General features: G+C 35.0%; 1 protein-coding gene across 6 annotated transcripts in view; it reads left to right on the forward strand.

The window, feature by feature from the left end:
* LOC140757600 (uncharacterized) overlaps positions 1 to 16,590 on the forward strand; it is a 256,841-nt gene that overhangs the window by 97,518 nt on the left and 142,733 nt on the right. For 2 of the 6 annotated variants that reach the window (XM_073093421.1, XM_073093427.1), the window contains exon 1: positions 10,314 to 10,606. The exons of 1 other annotated variant lie outside the window; for it this stretch is intronic. The gene's annotated coding sequence lies outside the window, so the exon portion shown is untranslated. Of the gene's footprint in view, positions 1 to 10,313; positions 10,607 to 16,590 lie in introns of those variants that run through there. 3 more of the 6 variants (XM_073093424.1, XM_073093425.1, XM_073093426.1) reach the window with 2 other exon arrangements.

A 16,590-nucleotide genomic window follows, 5' to 3' on the forward strand; every position in this document is an offset into this window, starting at 1 on the left:
TTTTTATAACTAACCTCGTAGACAATAGACATAATAGGATAACAGTTGAGACCTATTTTGCATGATTGCGTCAGAATAGGTCAGTTGGCATGTGGTTAGCATGGCAGGCTGGATTAAACCCATTATGTAGTTGTAAACCCAATTATGCTCTATCAAGGCTAAAACAAGGTAATAGGTAATTAATTGCATGGCTGGTTTTTTCGTTGATGGTTTTAATGTTGGACTTTTTAGTATGTGGTCTTTTTTGGTAATTTGTAAGGTAGATTGAGTGTGGTTTGGTCGGAGAGGTACCATCGCCACAGATTTTTCAAGCATGAAGCAATGTATTGCGCTAGAAAAATCTACGTTCAATATAAAAAAAATAAAATAATGTGCGTTCATGTAAGTGTGAATGAAGGCTATCGTAGGCCTCAATATAGATAAAGATGTGTCAAAGATGTCACTTACCACCTTAATGGACAACGCATCTGATGCCGACCTCAGGTAGGAGTCTAATCTTATCAGGGGTTGATTACAAATGTCAATGGGCGGCAGTAACCACTTACTATAAATACAAGTTTGCTACTTTATAAGAAAATTATTTCCCTGCTATAATTATATTAAATTTAAAAGCTTTCTGCTTACATTACATTAAATTATAAAATTCAATAGCAGTAATAAAGTTAACATTCGTAATTGGAATATACGAAAATCAACCCGTATTTTATTACAAAATTACTTTATCCAGCAACCCTGTTGACATTCGACCCAATCTGAGACAAAGTGAGCCGTCCAATATTAAATTTAATTCAGTCCCAACTTAATTCCATCCCTTAAATATTCAACGAGATTCAACCATTAAATTTAAACTTCAGTTTAGATTATGTTATGAGATCATACCGCATCCATTTGTAAAAATTGTATTTTTACCACGCCTTTATTACCTTGTCCTGTACGTATTTATATAACGGAATCTTTGAAATTTTTACCCACTTTGAACGGTCACATTAATTTAAAATTTTGACCACTTATCAAGAACTGATGTCAATACACGATTTTAATAATTTTATCTCATTCCTCTCATCAGTTTCGCCAGGACTAACTATTTCTTTGTGTGATTTTAGCGTAGTTTTTAGTTTTTGAACTATAATTTTTTGATTATAAAACAATTGGCTAAGTGCGAGTTTAACTTGTATACTGAGGGTTCTGTAATATCAAAATATTATTTATTTTTTAATTTTAGTATTTATATATATACCTGAGGTAGTATATGTATATACCTGAGGTCGACCAAGGATGCGGACCCCTAAGGACTAAGTTGGAATGCCTCGGAAAAGTATGTATTCCTTACGCACCTTACATACCCTCCAAACCAGGTGGCAGCAGCGCTTAACACTGCTGTTATTGGGTAGAAATAGGCGTGGCGTAGCAAAGGGTTCCACCACTTTCTTTATTATTTTTAATATTTGTAGTTCTCCGTGAAAATCATGTATCATGTTTAAGAGGTAGAGCCCTGTGACAGACAAACGGACGGTCAACGGAGGCTAACTAATAGGGTTCCTTTTCTACCCTTTGTTTCTGGAACCCTAAAAAATATGCCTTAAACGTCAAACATCACGAATAAAATAAAACAGAATTACTTAACTAATCCATTACTTCCGGGCTCATTGCTACATAGTTAATTTGGAAAATTACGTCTATTTCAAGCGCTGGGTTGGTACCTCAATTAGGGATGCTATTGTGAAGAGTTAATTGGTTTGAAAGTGTGATTAGCATGTTCATGGAAAATAAAATAAATTGAAGTGTTTTTTTTAAATTATTACTGTCCTGCTGAGTGCGGATATCTCAGAGTGACATCACTCTTTATGGTTTTAGGGCACGATATATTCCTTCACCGTTTAAGCATGTAATCATTATAATACGCAAATTACTTTTGTCTATAATGTTAAGAAGTTTATCTATGTACCAAATTCATTAATTTTTGGAATGATGCGAATATTTGTAATAGTAGAAGATCCGAAGCTAAATCGAACTGGACCGAGCTGATAATAGAATGAAACTCATTTTATAACGAAATTAGTACATTGGGTAATACATTAAAAATGGGTTTGCTAAAAAAATCCTGGACAGGATAATTTTAATTATTTTTTGAAAAATTAATTTTCATTTTGCAGACAACCCTATATCAACGTGTTCACAATAAAACAGCGCTTCTACTGATATAAAATTTTATCTATTATCATCATGAGTGAAAGTAGTTGCCAGCGAAATACCTGTTTATACCTGACAACCCAGTAGTTCGTCCACGTAAATAATAGGCAACCCAAAGCCTGCACATTCTGTATGTTTTTAACATTCACTCAGAATAGAATTTTCTTATTATCTTGATGTTGCAAAATTTAATTTTCAATTAAATTTTAATTTTTCAAAAAATAATTAAAATTATCCTGTCCACGATTTTTTTAGCAAACCCATTTTTAATGTATTACCCAATGTACTAATTTCATTATAAAATGAGTTTCATTCTATTATCAGCTCGGTCCAGTTCGATTTAGCTTCGGATCTTAGACCATAAACAAAGTTTTAACAGTTTCAAGAACAATTGTTTTTTGTGAGCAATATGCAAAGACAACAATAAAATAACAAGTAATTGTTCCTAAGATGTTTTTCTTATAAATATGTCCCTATGAGTTACAATTTTATTACCATTGTAAATATTTCAATCAAATCAAATTAAAATTAAAAAATACTATACATTAATGTCAAAAAATAATTTGTTGTATTTTTACAACTTTTCAAGTCTTTTTGAAACTATGAACGCCATCTATCGGCAAGGTTGAGAACTATTGTTATTGTTTGCCTCCACTTCCGGCTAGCGCACTACCTCGTTCTCATGTAACAAACAGGGTTTTCCACCCTCCAACAGATGGCGTTAGTAGTCGCAGCTTGGGATAGCTTGTTCGAAGCCAAATAATTCTCATTGAAGCCACTAGGGGTAACATGCTGTAATGAGTTTACTTAATAAGTTTAATCGATGTACTTTTATTATTATCTACTTTAATTGCTTTAATTAACAAGTATATGTAGCATTGCAAAGCTTCTTTATTTTCTTACTATTTATTTGTTTTTTTTAAAGATCAAAAAATACGAAACGAAAATGTGTTAAAAGCTAATTTTTACATTTCATATGAACTGTATTGTATAATTGTTTATTTTTCATGTACTTACAGTTTATATAATATTTAAATGGACTCTGACACATTTTAAGTCCAAACATTTTGTATGACCCTACTTTTTTCTTCATTCAGAGAGGTTGTAGGCTTAGGATGTAGGCCATACGATGGTCAGTGGTGGTGTTCATTGAAGCCTGCATCAATCCCAAATAGGATTAAAGTGCGACGTGAGAATAACTCCATAATATATATTAAAATATACATATATAAGTAGTTTAATATCTTATATATAAAATACTCGTGTCACAATGTTAGTAACCGTACTCCTCCGAAACGGCTTTACCGATTTTCACCAAATTTTATATGCATATTCAGTAGGTCTGAGAATCGGCTACTATCTATTTTTCATACCCCTAAGTGATAAGGGTTGTTCCCCTTGACATTTTTTTTATTTATATGACAACACAACGTTTCCCGGGCCAGCTAGTGTTTTATAGATTTCTTCTGCTCAAGTCTTTAATAATGCTTGATACCAAACAATTTTAATTTCGTAAAAAGAGTTTGGTGACACTTCTATGTATATAATAGCAGTACTATATATTACATATTCTCAGTTGAGGTCGCGTTCTGATCCGGTAGTAGTTTAAGAAAAAATATTGTAACTGACAATTTGTAAGGCCTATAAAAATAAAAATATTTCGTTTCATTTAATTAAAAATTGTCTTTCTTTTACAGGTACGTATACGACTTTCACCAACGCATAGCTGTCATTAGTCATCGGACCGTCACCACTCATCACCATCTTTACATAAGGCTTTGAGTGGTAAGTGTTAGTATTAAACATTATTACACCTAGTATATAACAAATCATTACAATAATTGTACTCGAATTATCTAAGTTACACAATATTTAAATTTAATAATGTATATTTTTTAAATATTACATATTATAAAATTATATTTATTATTTTACGATTATTTCTTTTCAAAGTTGTCAAAGAATTGTAAAAATATTTTTTCTAAAACTACACACAAACAGTTTTATATAATACAATTACAATTATAAAATACAATTTTAAACAATAAATTGATATTTATAACGGCTATGTTTAAAAAAATGGTATTTAAACAGATCTTAAATAAGTTATTAAATAAGTAGCATGAACACTATAACTTTCAATGTAAGATTTCGACCCATTCCAACGCTTATAAATCTCTTTTCAACATAATATATAACATATACATTTATTATTTAGGTAATGCTATTATTTAGGACATTTAGGTAATATTAAAGTGAAAGTATATTACATACTTTATATGTAGTTTTACCTTTACTACATATAAGGGCGTCTTTCCTTTCGCGAGTATATTGCCACATGCGCGTCCTACCCGCACGCGTGCAACTTGCATCCTAAGGTCGTTTGTCCACTGCACCGTCACAGAGCCGATACCGATAACGAGATTATTTTGGGGCCTATTTTAATATGTCGTGACGGCGATAGTTTGTCCGCCGCGACCGATATCGGCGGTTTATTTTGTTCCGGCTGCCACGCGTGTGACGGCAGTGTATGGACAAGTTCTAACGTGTTTTATATTGCCGGCACATCGGCCCGTCAAAATGTCGGTGCTGATCTAGCGGTCACGCCGATCTACTCGAAATATCGGGTGTATGACGGTGCTCGGGTGACGGGCGTGCGGTGGACAAGCTACTATAGTAAATGTAAATACGCCACTTCGGCGCCGTCATTGATTATTATCGGTATCGGCTCGGTGACGGATGCGGTGGACAAACACGTAGGTTTTATACGCACACGGACATGACTCGCGAAGCGTTCCCTGTGATCATCGGTAATCCACATTCTGTAATAAACTTAGGAAAACAATTTAGACGTAAGAGAGGTTATCTATGTAAGACTTATAAACGTGTTCTTAATCTGTCACACAAAATACCAGTACCTCCGTAAACAACGCGCGACAGTTCCGTAACATGTAGAAATTTATTAATGAACTCTGTACCCTTATCATGAGTTTTCAAAACATCCCGCAATTTTACGTTACGTTTACTCAATCCATTATTCTGTTTCGTTTGCTTTAGTAGACTGAGTAAAGGTAACAATAAGTAAGTGTTCAAGTCTTCTTCGTCTTCTTCTCTGTTATCTTCTTGTCTGCCTCACATGTTCGCAAAAAAGAGAGACAAAACATAAAGCGCCATTTTGTCAGTTTAGACATTTAATGTTACGTTACTGACACTATAGTTCCGATACAATCCGCTAGGGGCGCTGATTGGAAATTGTATGGGCAATACGTAAACAAATACCAAAACAGTCATATTTGTCAAAACGTAAAAACTCATGGTAAGGGATCTGATCACTGATCACATTCTTCCCACACACCGAAAGAAGTACACCTTCAATAATGTGTGTGTCTATCAGTATGTAAACATCGAAAAATCATACAAAATAGGATATTGGGTTACAAATCAAATCAAATCAAATCAAATCAAAATTTTTTATTCAAAATAGGTTCTTTACAGATCACTTTTTGAATGTCAAAGCAACTACCACCACTTCACAAGGTGTTTCGTTATGGAGAAGAAGCGGCGAAAGAAACTCCAGAAAGATACATAAATTGTAACGCATATTGATCGTCGAATATCGCTCAAGGAGATTGGGTAATAAATCGTTTTGATGGCTTCTGTTGACACTATCCTCTTGAGGTATTTCCAGAACGCATAGAAGAGGTCCGTATTATATACGGACCTCTTTCGAAAAGGGGCGAAAATACTCCTTCAAAGTCAGCCGAGCATTGATTCCTTTGTGGTTGTAAATGTCCTTAGGCAAAGGAAAGTACTTTCCATTTAAAAAGGTAGGTTCCGTTAGTTAGGGTGTGGTGTGGTGTAGAGATTTATTTTTCCGAGGCATTGCAGCCTCAGGGCTAGCGGCGCATCTGTGGCCAACCTTAGGTAGGAATCTAATCTGATTTCGGATGTCCATGGGCGGCAGTAACCAGTGACTAAGCGGACTGCATGGTCGTCTGCTATTCTTATATTATAAAAAATTGCATGGGATATTTCATGCTGTCGGCAAATCTTGTGTTTAATTCTGAAATTCTCGTATAAAGTGTTTCTTATATTTTTACACAAATTACAGAGTGTAATGAATTTCGAGCTTTTAATTTTTAATATTGTAATTTTTTTTTATTATAATATAGGAGTAGCAGACGAGCACGCAGTCCACCTAATGGTAAGTGGCTACTGCCGCCCATGGACATCTGTAATCAACCCCAGATAGGATTAGATATTCCTACCTGAGGTCGGCCACAGATGCATCGCTACCCCTGAGGACTAAGGTGGAACGCCTCGGAAAAGTCTGTCTCCCTTACCACACCCTTAAAAACGGAACTCAGCAGCGCCTAACACTGCTGTTATAAGGTAGAAATAGGTGTAGCGGTGTTGCCACCGGTGTAAATGTAATATTCTTGGACGGGCTTTCAAATATTTAATTATACTTAACTTAAATTGCCTGCTTAAAGAACAGCATAATTGGTCTTTATTACTTACCATTTGTTCCGCAATTTTTTTTTTTTTGTAGTAATAAATTTATTGGATAATAATAAGGTTATATACAATATTTGAAACAATAAAATTAAATACTAATTAAACAAAAAAAAACAAATTATATACTAATAGAAACTTATTTACAAAATGTACATATATACAAAATTTTTAAATATTGCCTATAAGAAAATTTATTTTTTTAGTTCAAATTTTCATTTTATAGTTAAAGGGAATTCATTATGAGTAAATTATAAAACCTGCTATGGTTAAGGCTTTTTAAGCTTCAAAGACCCAACGTTGGAATTTTGCCAGTCTTTCTACCCTGTTACGACACTGATTAGGTGTCTATTCGGTTAGTTCGTCTATTTTTTTTTTAAACGAATTGAGTCACAAAACTCTTTCTTTATTCACAGTCCCACACTAGGATTCCCGTTGTCGTGGGTACAATAGACGTACACCAAGATGGATACAAAAACACCCAGACCCAGAACACATATCTAAATTCGTCATTTAGGTATCTGTCTGGCGGGGGATCGAACCCGAAACCTTTTGCGCGTCAGACCGCATCATACGTTATAGTCCGCGTAAAACTGTTAGTCCGCTCTGAATATAGAAATGAATAGCGTCGCCATAGCTAATTGTATGACTACACCTATGCTCGCAACAACTTTAGAGCGGACTACCAATTGGGCGCGGACTATACCACAACGCAAAACTTCCCGATGGTCTATGTAATTTGGTTGCAATCTTGCACATGTTAGGATACACGATTCTAATAAAGAAAAGCCTAATTTTGATATTCTTGCTTGATTCACTAGTGAATAACATATATGTTAGTTATCAATGGATTTCGTGCACAATAGTTCGCTGAACTTTAGCGTGCCATTCCACTAGAGACGCGAGGAAGCTAAGCGGTGTGCGAGGTAGAAGCTAAGCTACAAAGCTAAGATAAGCTAAGCATAACATGTGCTATGAAAATACTTAGCTACATGGATCGAGATCCTTAGCTTGCATCTGTAGGTTGGATCCTTAGCTTACATCTCTCCGTTTAAAAATAGTTTAGCTACGCGAGCTAAGTTAAACAAATTAAAATAAAGCAAATATATTGGTGGATTTGGTACTTATTATATTCTAGGATTCTCTGCGTCGTTGGTACCATAAACAAATACATAAACGACTACGAAAAACCCAGACTCAAGTACAGGCATCTAAAATAAATCATTTTGATTTAGTTGTCTAGCTGGGGATCGAACCCAAAATCCTCTGCGCGTCAGACGGATAAAGTGACCGGTCCGCCACGCATGTCGTCAAAAATCTATAGCTTAACTACCTCGCATATCTGGTCGTAGTAGTGATAAGGCCCTAAACGTCCTGTTTGCGTTACATTGGATAGTGGGCATTGGACTGTAAGCCTTCAGATTACAGGCTTAGAACGTAAACAGCAATATACGTTAAATATTACGTAATTGCATTTTTGGTAATTTTGAATCTACTCGTCGTTGAAGTCTTTTATAGGGAATTTGAAAATTTTATAATAATACCCTTCATGAGCAATTCTTGTATATATGTATACACGTATAATCGAAATTTCGCACACATCTTTAACGATTTTCATGAAATTTAGTAGGCGGGGAGTATCAGGGGCGATAAATCGATTGAGATAGGTTTAATTTTTAGAAAACGACTTTTAAAAAATACCGAGCAAAGTTTGGTCTTCCAAGTACTGTTATTAAAAAGTAACTTACATTTAAATATTTTCATGACCCGCTTTGTCATTGTAGGTATACTAATTCTGTGACTAATTGTCGTACATATGAATATTAATTTGTTGTGTAAATATGCTGTTTGTAATACATGCAATATGTTTACGAATTAACATAATTACGGTATTAACACCAACTGCTTAACCGATATTATATAAATATTTTCATTTTTTTTACTTTTAATAAATAAATTTGGATTCCATTTTAATGCTCGAGAGTATTATAAAGAGACTGACCAAGTTTTACATACCTAATATTCGATTATATTTTTTTCTATACAAAAGTAGAATGATGTGTCTATTCATCGTTGGCAATTGACCAATATGATCGACCTTCAAGTGGTTACGCTACATTGGCTATATTAAACGTACAAAAAGGCACAAATCACGAGTCCTTCCAATTAATATACGCAATTTAATTCTGTAATTCTGTTACATACGGAGGAAAAATGATTTTATATGATGCTTAAAATATAAAAAAAATGTTTCGTGAATATTTATTGAGAAACTCGTCAAAACATTAGGCCGCTTACTCACTAACGAGCTGTAACTGTAACTGAATGGATAAAGTGACTCGCTCTAGTTTGTACGTACGAAAAGATCTTGAAGATGTTGAGACTCTGTGATTGGACACCGGCGGTACTACCACCACATCTACTGCCTAATAACAGCAGTGTTAAGCGCTGCTGTGGTCCGCTTTGGAAAGTATAGCGAGGGGAACTTATCCGAGGCGTTCCAACTTAGTCCTTAAAAGTAGGAACGCATCTGAGGCCACCTGAATATGACTGTAGATAATGTTATTTATACTCCCGGTACATGATTACAGGTGTCAATGGGCAATGACTTCTTATCATCAAGCAAACTGTCTGCTTGTTTGCTACTTTTATCAACAACAACCCATTACTGTCCCACTGCTGGGCACGGATCTCCTCTCATAATGAGAAGGATTAGGCCATAGTCCACCACGCTGGCCAAGTGCGTAGACTTTACATACCGTTGAGTTTTTTTTATATATCTCTCAGGTATGCAGGTTTTCTCACGATATTTTCCTTCACCGTTTAGCAAGTGATAATTAATTTCTAATACGCACATAACTTTGAAAAATCATAGGTGCATGCCTGCGATTTGAACCTCGGACTCCTCGATCGAGAGGCCGAGTTTCTTAACCACTAGGCTATCACTGCTACTTTTATATTATTAAAAAAAAACTCAGAATTATTTCCTTCCAATTCGATTCCAATTATGTACTTATTTTTTAAATTTGGTTTTAAATTAATTGGAACTTAGAAACGTTTTTATTTGAGTACCTGAGGTACTGTCTTTGTTGTTGCTAAGTGCACTACTATATCTTAAGACCCTTGATAAGACTATATTTTATTTCTAAACATTTTTCTAAGATGCTAGCCGATTTAATTTATAGTTTCTTATTAGTTTATGAGTGATAACATAAGCTGTTTATAATGAAGGTAAATTGACTTTATTATTTTTAAAACTAAAGTTTGTAGCGTCTTTTGTAGGAAGATTGTTCAAAAGTCATTAAAATCTTAATACTAATTAAATATATTTCAGTATTTAGCTTGTTTATATAATAGACAACAACTCTTTTATTTTTCAATTTTAAATTTAAATATCTCCCAATTTAAATACGGAAACTATGTATCCTCTTATTAATGACAACCTACCCTACCTAGCATCAGTTGCGGCCGACGGGCCATCCAATAACCTATTAATTGAAGCCAACGCACCCAACTTAACGTACACCTACGTAATAAAATTGACGCAGTTTTAACTGTCCAAAACTGCGCGCGCAGGCAGTAGCATGCAAGATCCACTTCGCCGGCAGTCTTCAGCTGGGCCGCACGCTTCTTTCTTCCCCACGTAAACATTGCAACCAAAAACAAAACACGAACGCCCTGGCTGGACGAACCCTTCGCTGATTAATTAAAAAATAAAAAACCCGCGCCACAGATTCACAAGCAACCCGTCAAACCGCTTTCGCGCCTAAACTTCTGTCATCAGTGACGTTTGATTAATTCGGAAACGGAAAGCAATATCATCGTGTTATTAGTTTTAAATTTGTGTGAAAGGTAATTGGGTGGTTCTGCGTTACTGGTTGTTTTTTTACTACATATCACTGTGAGTATATAGATAGAGCTGTTAAGATAAGAATGGCAGTGGCTTACGTAAGGTCTGCAGAGAAGAAGTATTTAAAGTTTATATAGTTTTGGGGAGGAATGTCCTCGAGATTGAGTTATTAGCCAGCCGGCTTATTTTTGTATGCGGCCACTTACTTAAGCTCCCTGCTTATTACATTCGTGTGTGACCTCCAAGATTCCTTATCTCCGATCGACCTTCTCAGACAACGATTTATGTAGCTGATACGGAGAATAATAAGCAAATTTTTATTAATAGATAATGTTATTTATAAGACAGTTATATTAGAAGTTACAAATTATTTGATTAGATTTATTTATATATTATGGTTACATTCCAACAAACGGCCATAATGCTCATGATTTTAATTGATTTCTTATGCAAACTGAAAAAAAATGTGAGGGTGGTCATTGAAACCATAATGATACAATCGATGTAAACATCAAGTGAAACGTAAAGTTCATATAATAACAAATTGTTAAATATAATACACGGGGTTGTATAATTATATAAATAAACATATATCCAATTTTTCGTTGTATAGAATATACTCAGAAAAATAAGCAGACGATTTTCTATAAATATTTTAATCGAGAAACCACGTATATCTAGGAAATTTGAAATTGAATGTTTTAAATATTCTTCATTACTTGCTTGAAAATGCTACGATTAAAAGCTAAGGAACATTTTTCTATTGCTTAAAAATGATTATATTAAGGTAGGTTTATTTAACGATGTTTTTTACAAACACATAACCAATCTTACCCTGAATGTCAGTCAGTAATGTGAAATAAAATGGACCATTAATATCAGTATAAACGATACGCTTATCATAATAATATTGTCTTTTGTCATGAAGTCAAATTATCTAAGGGCATTGTACCTGTGACCGACTCTAAGTCACCTATGAGAAATTAAATGTACTGTATTTTTTGGGACGTTGTCTCATCTCACTTTACCTAGAATACCTCACTTCTCATATCACTACCTCATACATAACAGATGTTTAAGGAGTAGAACTAGTTCAAACGGGAAACCATTGCCTCAATTTTTTTTAGCACGAAGCCGTTCTGCGTTTCTGTGGTAGGATCCCACCCTGTAGGTTAGTCGGTATCCACATGCCGACTAACTTAAATATGAAAGGACCGTCCTAATCCTTAGGACTGTCGATATATTTGTGATCTGTTTTAGGTGTAACACCTGATCTTTTTTTTGACCTGACCCATGGATATCTGTAGTCAACCCAGATAGGATTAGATATTCCTAACTGAGGTCGGCCACAGATGCGATCCCTGAAAACTTAGCTGGAACGCCTCGCAAAAGTCTGTCTCCCTTACCACACCCTTCAAACCGGAACACAGCAGCGCCGAACACTGCTATTATTAGGTAGAAATAGGTGTGGCGGTGGTGCCGCCGGATTCGAACCACAAAGGGTTCTACCACCTTCAAGATCTATGAAGATAGTTACAAATATCCAAGCTCGGTAGAAAACACTTACCATCAGGTGGACTGCAAGCTTGAATCTTATATAAAGCTACCATTTCAGAATATAGCATTGTGTGCTTCTTTGTGACTTCTCATAAAATATAAAAAGATAATTTCGTATTAATATTTCCTTCATAGCCTGACCCTACCACCTCGGAACGCCTGCTAATGGTCAGTAATGTCCCTATTTCAGCGCCCTGCGTAACAGGGGTTGGTTATTACTAATGTTATTTGGTAATCTGTATATATAACAGTGTATCTTTGTTACATTGTTTGTCTTAAGCATTACTAAGCCGTTCATACAATTGAAATAAAAAAATCTTTGCTCCATACTTAGATTTTTCTTGCAGCATGCTATTAACAGATACTGAGACGTATCCACAGATCTAGACCTGAATCACACACATCTACATCGAGATCCAGGAAAGAAATCTATATTCATATTCAAGACATCTGTCTGGCCGGGGTTCGAACACGAAACCCACTGTGTGTCGGACCGATATGGTGACCGCCCCGCGCGTCAGCCAAGTTACTTAAATTAATACAATATACAATATTAATTTATGGCAGGAACCGCGCGAGTTCGTTGTCAGCTATTAGACTAGAATATATATCTGTCTGATATATAAAAATCTTTGCACGCACATTCTTTAAATAATGTAAATTATCACTACTGTCGTTAGGGGATGATATTTGTCAAAAAAAATGCTAAAAAATAATTGACAAGAGTATTTGCTACTGACCAAATTTTTTAGATGATTTTTTTATCAATTAGGGGCATAACCCTACCGCGAATTCTCAGTACGTCCCGTCTTAATAGCACATAGTTCAATGACCTATTTCACGCACTACTGGCTTTTTGTTGCCCCAATCTCAGGGGTCATTAATATAACGTATCTGTCAAAGCATCGCCAGTCAGTAAGCCCTAGTTGATACCCGCGATAAGGTATCCGCTCTATCTAGAGATAAGCGACGAACGATATTATCGCTGACGACTCAAAAAGTTGTAGGTTTCTTTGAGACTACAGGGGTTAGTGAGAAAGATACAATTATTCCTTCTCACCCTTGTGTCACCTAATCATACTGCCCTAATAGGAATGATGAAGAAAGGAACCTAATCTGGTTAGGTTAGGTAACCACGCACATGGTTTTTGGAAAAAAAATAGTCGCACCATTTTAGTTAAATTTGTAATTGATTTATAACTAACACTTAACCTCGGTTTACCTTACCTTTACTCTCGGGTACCATTAAGTTTGTTTTCAATCGGTTAAATTTATTGTTTTTGTCAACTTACGTTCCGTCAACGTCGACTAATAATTGATGTGACAGTTACACAAATGACGTAAATGAGAAGTGAATTGATTTCGATTGAGGTACATTCATCTAAAAAGTTCGTTACTAAAATAACGCCAAAGTTATTGTACAACTTTAGTGGTTGACTTTGATTGTAAGATTGATAAGCACACGATGTCATTAATCAAACCTTCACAGAATAACCTAGTTGCTCACATGTGATAAGACCAGCGCCTCTACCTTATTGCCTAAATTGCTTCTCAGAATGGGTCGATGAACTATGGCTTTCCTGATTTAATTTGGAATAGATAGGTCGAGAATAATTTATTATGTGGTCGAGGAAATGGCACACGGAGTACAAAATATTACGTGATAATGGACATTTGATTTAATAGAATGTTATTATAAATAGTCGATTTAAATATATTACTTAAATGGTTGCGATATAGTCGATTACATATATTAAATAGTTGCGATATTTGTAATTTGTATTTGTAAATTCAAGGTGGTAGAACCCTTTGTGGTTCGACTCCGGCGGCGCCACCGCCACACCTATTTCTGCCTAATAACAGCAGTGTTAGGCGCTGCTGTGTTTCGTTTTGAAGGGTGTGGTAAGGGACACATACTTTTTCGAGGCATTCCAGCTTAGTCATATGAGTAGCAGCGCATCTGTGGCCGACCTCAGGTAGGAATATCTAATCCTATCTGGGGTTGATTACAGGTGTGCATGGGCGGCAGTAGCCACTTACCATCAGGTGGACTGCATGCTCGTCTGCTACTCCTATATTATAAAAAAAATAGCATTTCAATGTTTGTCGTAATAAAACAATACGCGAAGTGTATGTGGAACAAGCATTACTTTTTTGTTCTTATTGTTTTTATTCATTCAAAATTTGAACTGTCTATCTGTTAATATGGTCCCATAAATAAAGTGAAGAACGCTGAAAAATAGCGGTTACTTGTATGGCAACTCCTATTTGTTTTCATGCGTTAGGGTTCCGTATCCAAGTACAAAAACGGTACCTTATTACTAAGCCTCCGTCTTTCCGTATGTTACAGGGTTCTGTCTGCTGAACTGTAATAGATAGACGTTGTTTTTACACAGTATGTATAACGTATAAGTGGCACAGTTACACAATGATTTATCGCTGAAAAAAACAAGATAAACATTGTTTTCACTTGATTGACAATTCAATCACACTGGAACAATGGCGACAGCTGCGAGTTACGCAATTCATAACACTTGAAATATGAAGCCTTTGTCACACTACCGTATTTAGGTATAACATGTTTCAATAAAGATTAGAACCGAATGGTGCTTGTATCTTGTGCTCACATTTTTATAGGATCTCACAAATTATTGAGGTGGTCTGAGTTCCCTTTTTTTTAATCACGAAATAGGAACGTGAAAGGAGGGCGCTGTACTAATGTACCCCAGTGTACTAATTGTTGTCCCACCATGATTACTACGAATCAGCATGCTACCCCTGAAGACTAACTTGGGACGCGTCAGATAACCAAGTTTGCTTTACCACATTAAAAGAAACAGCATTGCTGTTAGCTAAAAAAATGTTGTGGCGGTGATAGCTCCAGAGGAAAACCTTGAAGAGTCAGACATATTTTTGTAAAACGCAGTCAGCACTGTTTTTTTAAAAGTGGTTTATATTGAAAATTAATTAAGTTAAAATCTTAATCTTTACGTTTGTTCCCTTAAATATATTTTTTTAAACAACGAAATAAGGGCGCGAAATGTACTAATGCAACTAAAAAGTAGCTAAAAAAGGTGTGACGGTGTTAGCTCCACAGTAGAACCTGCAAAAAGTAGACGCATTTCTTTAAAACCTTGTCAGCACTATTATTTTAAAAGTGTTTTATATTCAAAATTAATTAAAACCCTAATCTCCTTAATCTGTACTCCATTTCCCCTTGAATCTTTCAAGCTTTGAAGAATGCCGCTTCAATCGGGTCGCAGCTGCGCTTCACAATACATATCAGAATGAGATGAAACTTCCTTGCATCACCTACTGTTATACTGTCAGACACGTCGGAAGAATTTATTAAAAAGACTTTGTGATTCACTTTTATATTAAGATAAAAATATTATAAAGTAAAGGATCAATGATACTCATCATCATCATTATCAACACATTACTGTCCACTGCTCCCACGGCATGGGTCTCTTTTATGAACGAGAAAGAAAGTAGTATGCAGTATAGTAAAGTAAAGCATATGTATATAGTTTATTTTCGTAAAAATGTGGATTTTACCACTTTTGTAACGACACTAAGGTCAAAAAAACTAATTACGATTTTACTTTAGTTAAATGAAAATTATAATCAAGTGTCGATCTGTAAAATTTTGGTTGGAAGATAAATAATTGGAAACTTTAATTATAATTATCGGTAATTGATCTCTTTGATTAAAAATAACCAGGGGAATAATTTCTAAAAATCTATCGAACTATGACAACTTATAATCTATACCTAGTCTGATATATAAAATTCTCGTGTCCCAATGTTAGTTACCGTACTCCTCCGAAACGGCGTTACCGATTTTCACCAAATTTTATATGTATATTCAGTAGGTTGGAGAATCGGCTACTATCGGCTACTATGCTACTAAATATGTACTTAGTCCCCTTTTTCCACAAGCTCGTCAATTTTATTATCCGAAGTTATTTCCGCTTCACGACAAGAAACAATTCTAATATCCTTCGAAGGTAAAAAAGGGATTTTAATATCGGCACAAAGTTTAATTTTGCTATTGAAATACTTCACCAACTTCAGACAGGTTGGGAAATTATTGGGAAAGCTGTTTTGAATTCAGGTCATAAAATTGTTTTAGTTTTCATCGTGTTCATATCAATAAAAATATTTATGGACATCGTTGGATTGTTTTGTTAAAATATAAAAGAAATATATGCTTTTATATTGAAGGGACATGGAAATATTTCAAATTTAATAGATGGCGTAGTCTCATTCGGTTTGGTCGCGCTGATCTTTTCAACAAAGCCTCCGTGATGTTTTATTGTTATGTAAAATTGTTGGTTTGATAGAATGATAAATGACGCTTTATTACTTCAGAAAGGTCTCAATATTAAATTTGGTGGTAAAACCGGAAAAAATACAGGATTGACAACAAAGAGTGTGTGATAGTTGATAGTGTATTCTCATAATATGACGTAGTT

This window comes from Epargyreus clarus, unplaced genomic scaffold (assembly GCF_041222505.1).
Source record: "Epargyreus clarus isolate Ecla_fem2 unplaced genomic scaffold, WU_Ecla_fem_2.2 ptg000004l, whole genome shotgun sequence".
Lineage (NCBI taxonomy): Eukaryota > Metazoa > Arthropoda > Insecta > Lepidoptera > Hesperiidae > Epargyreus > Epargyreus clarus.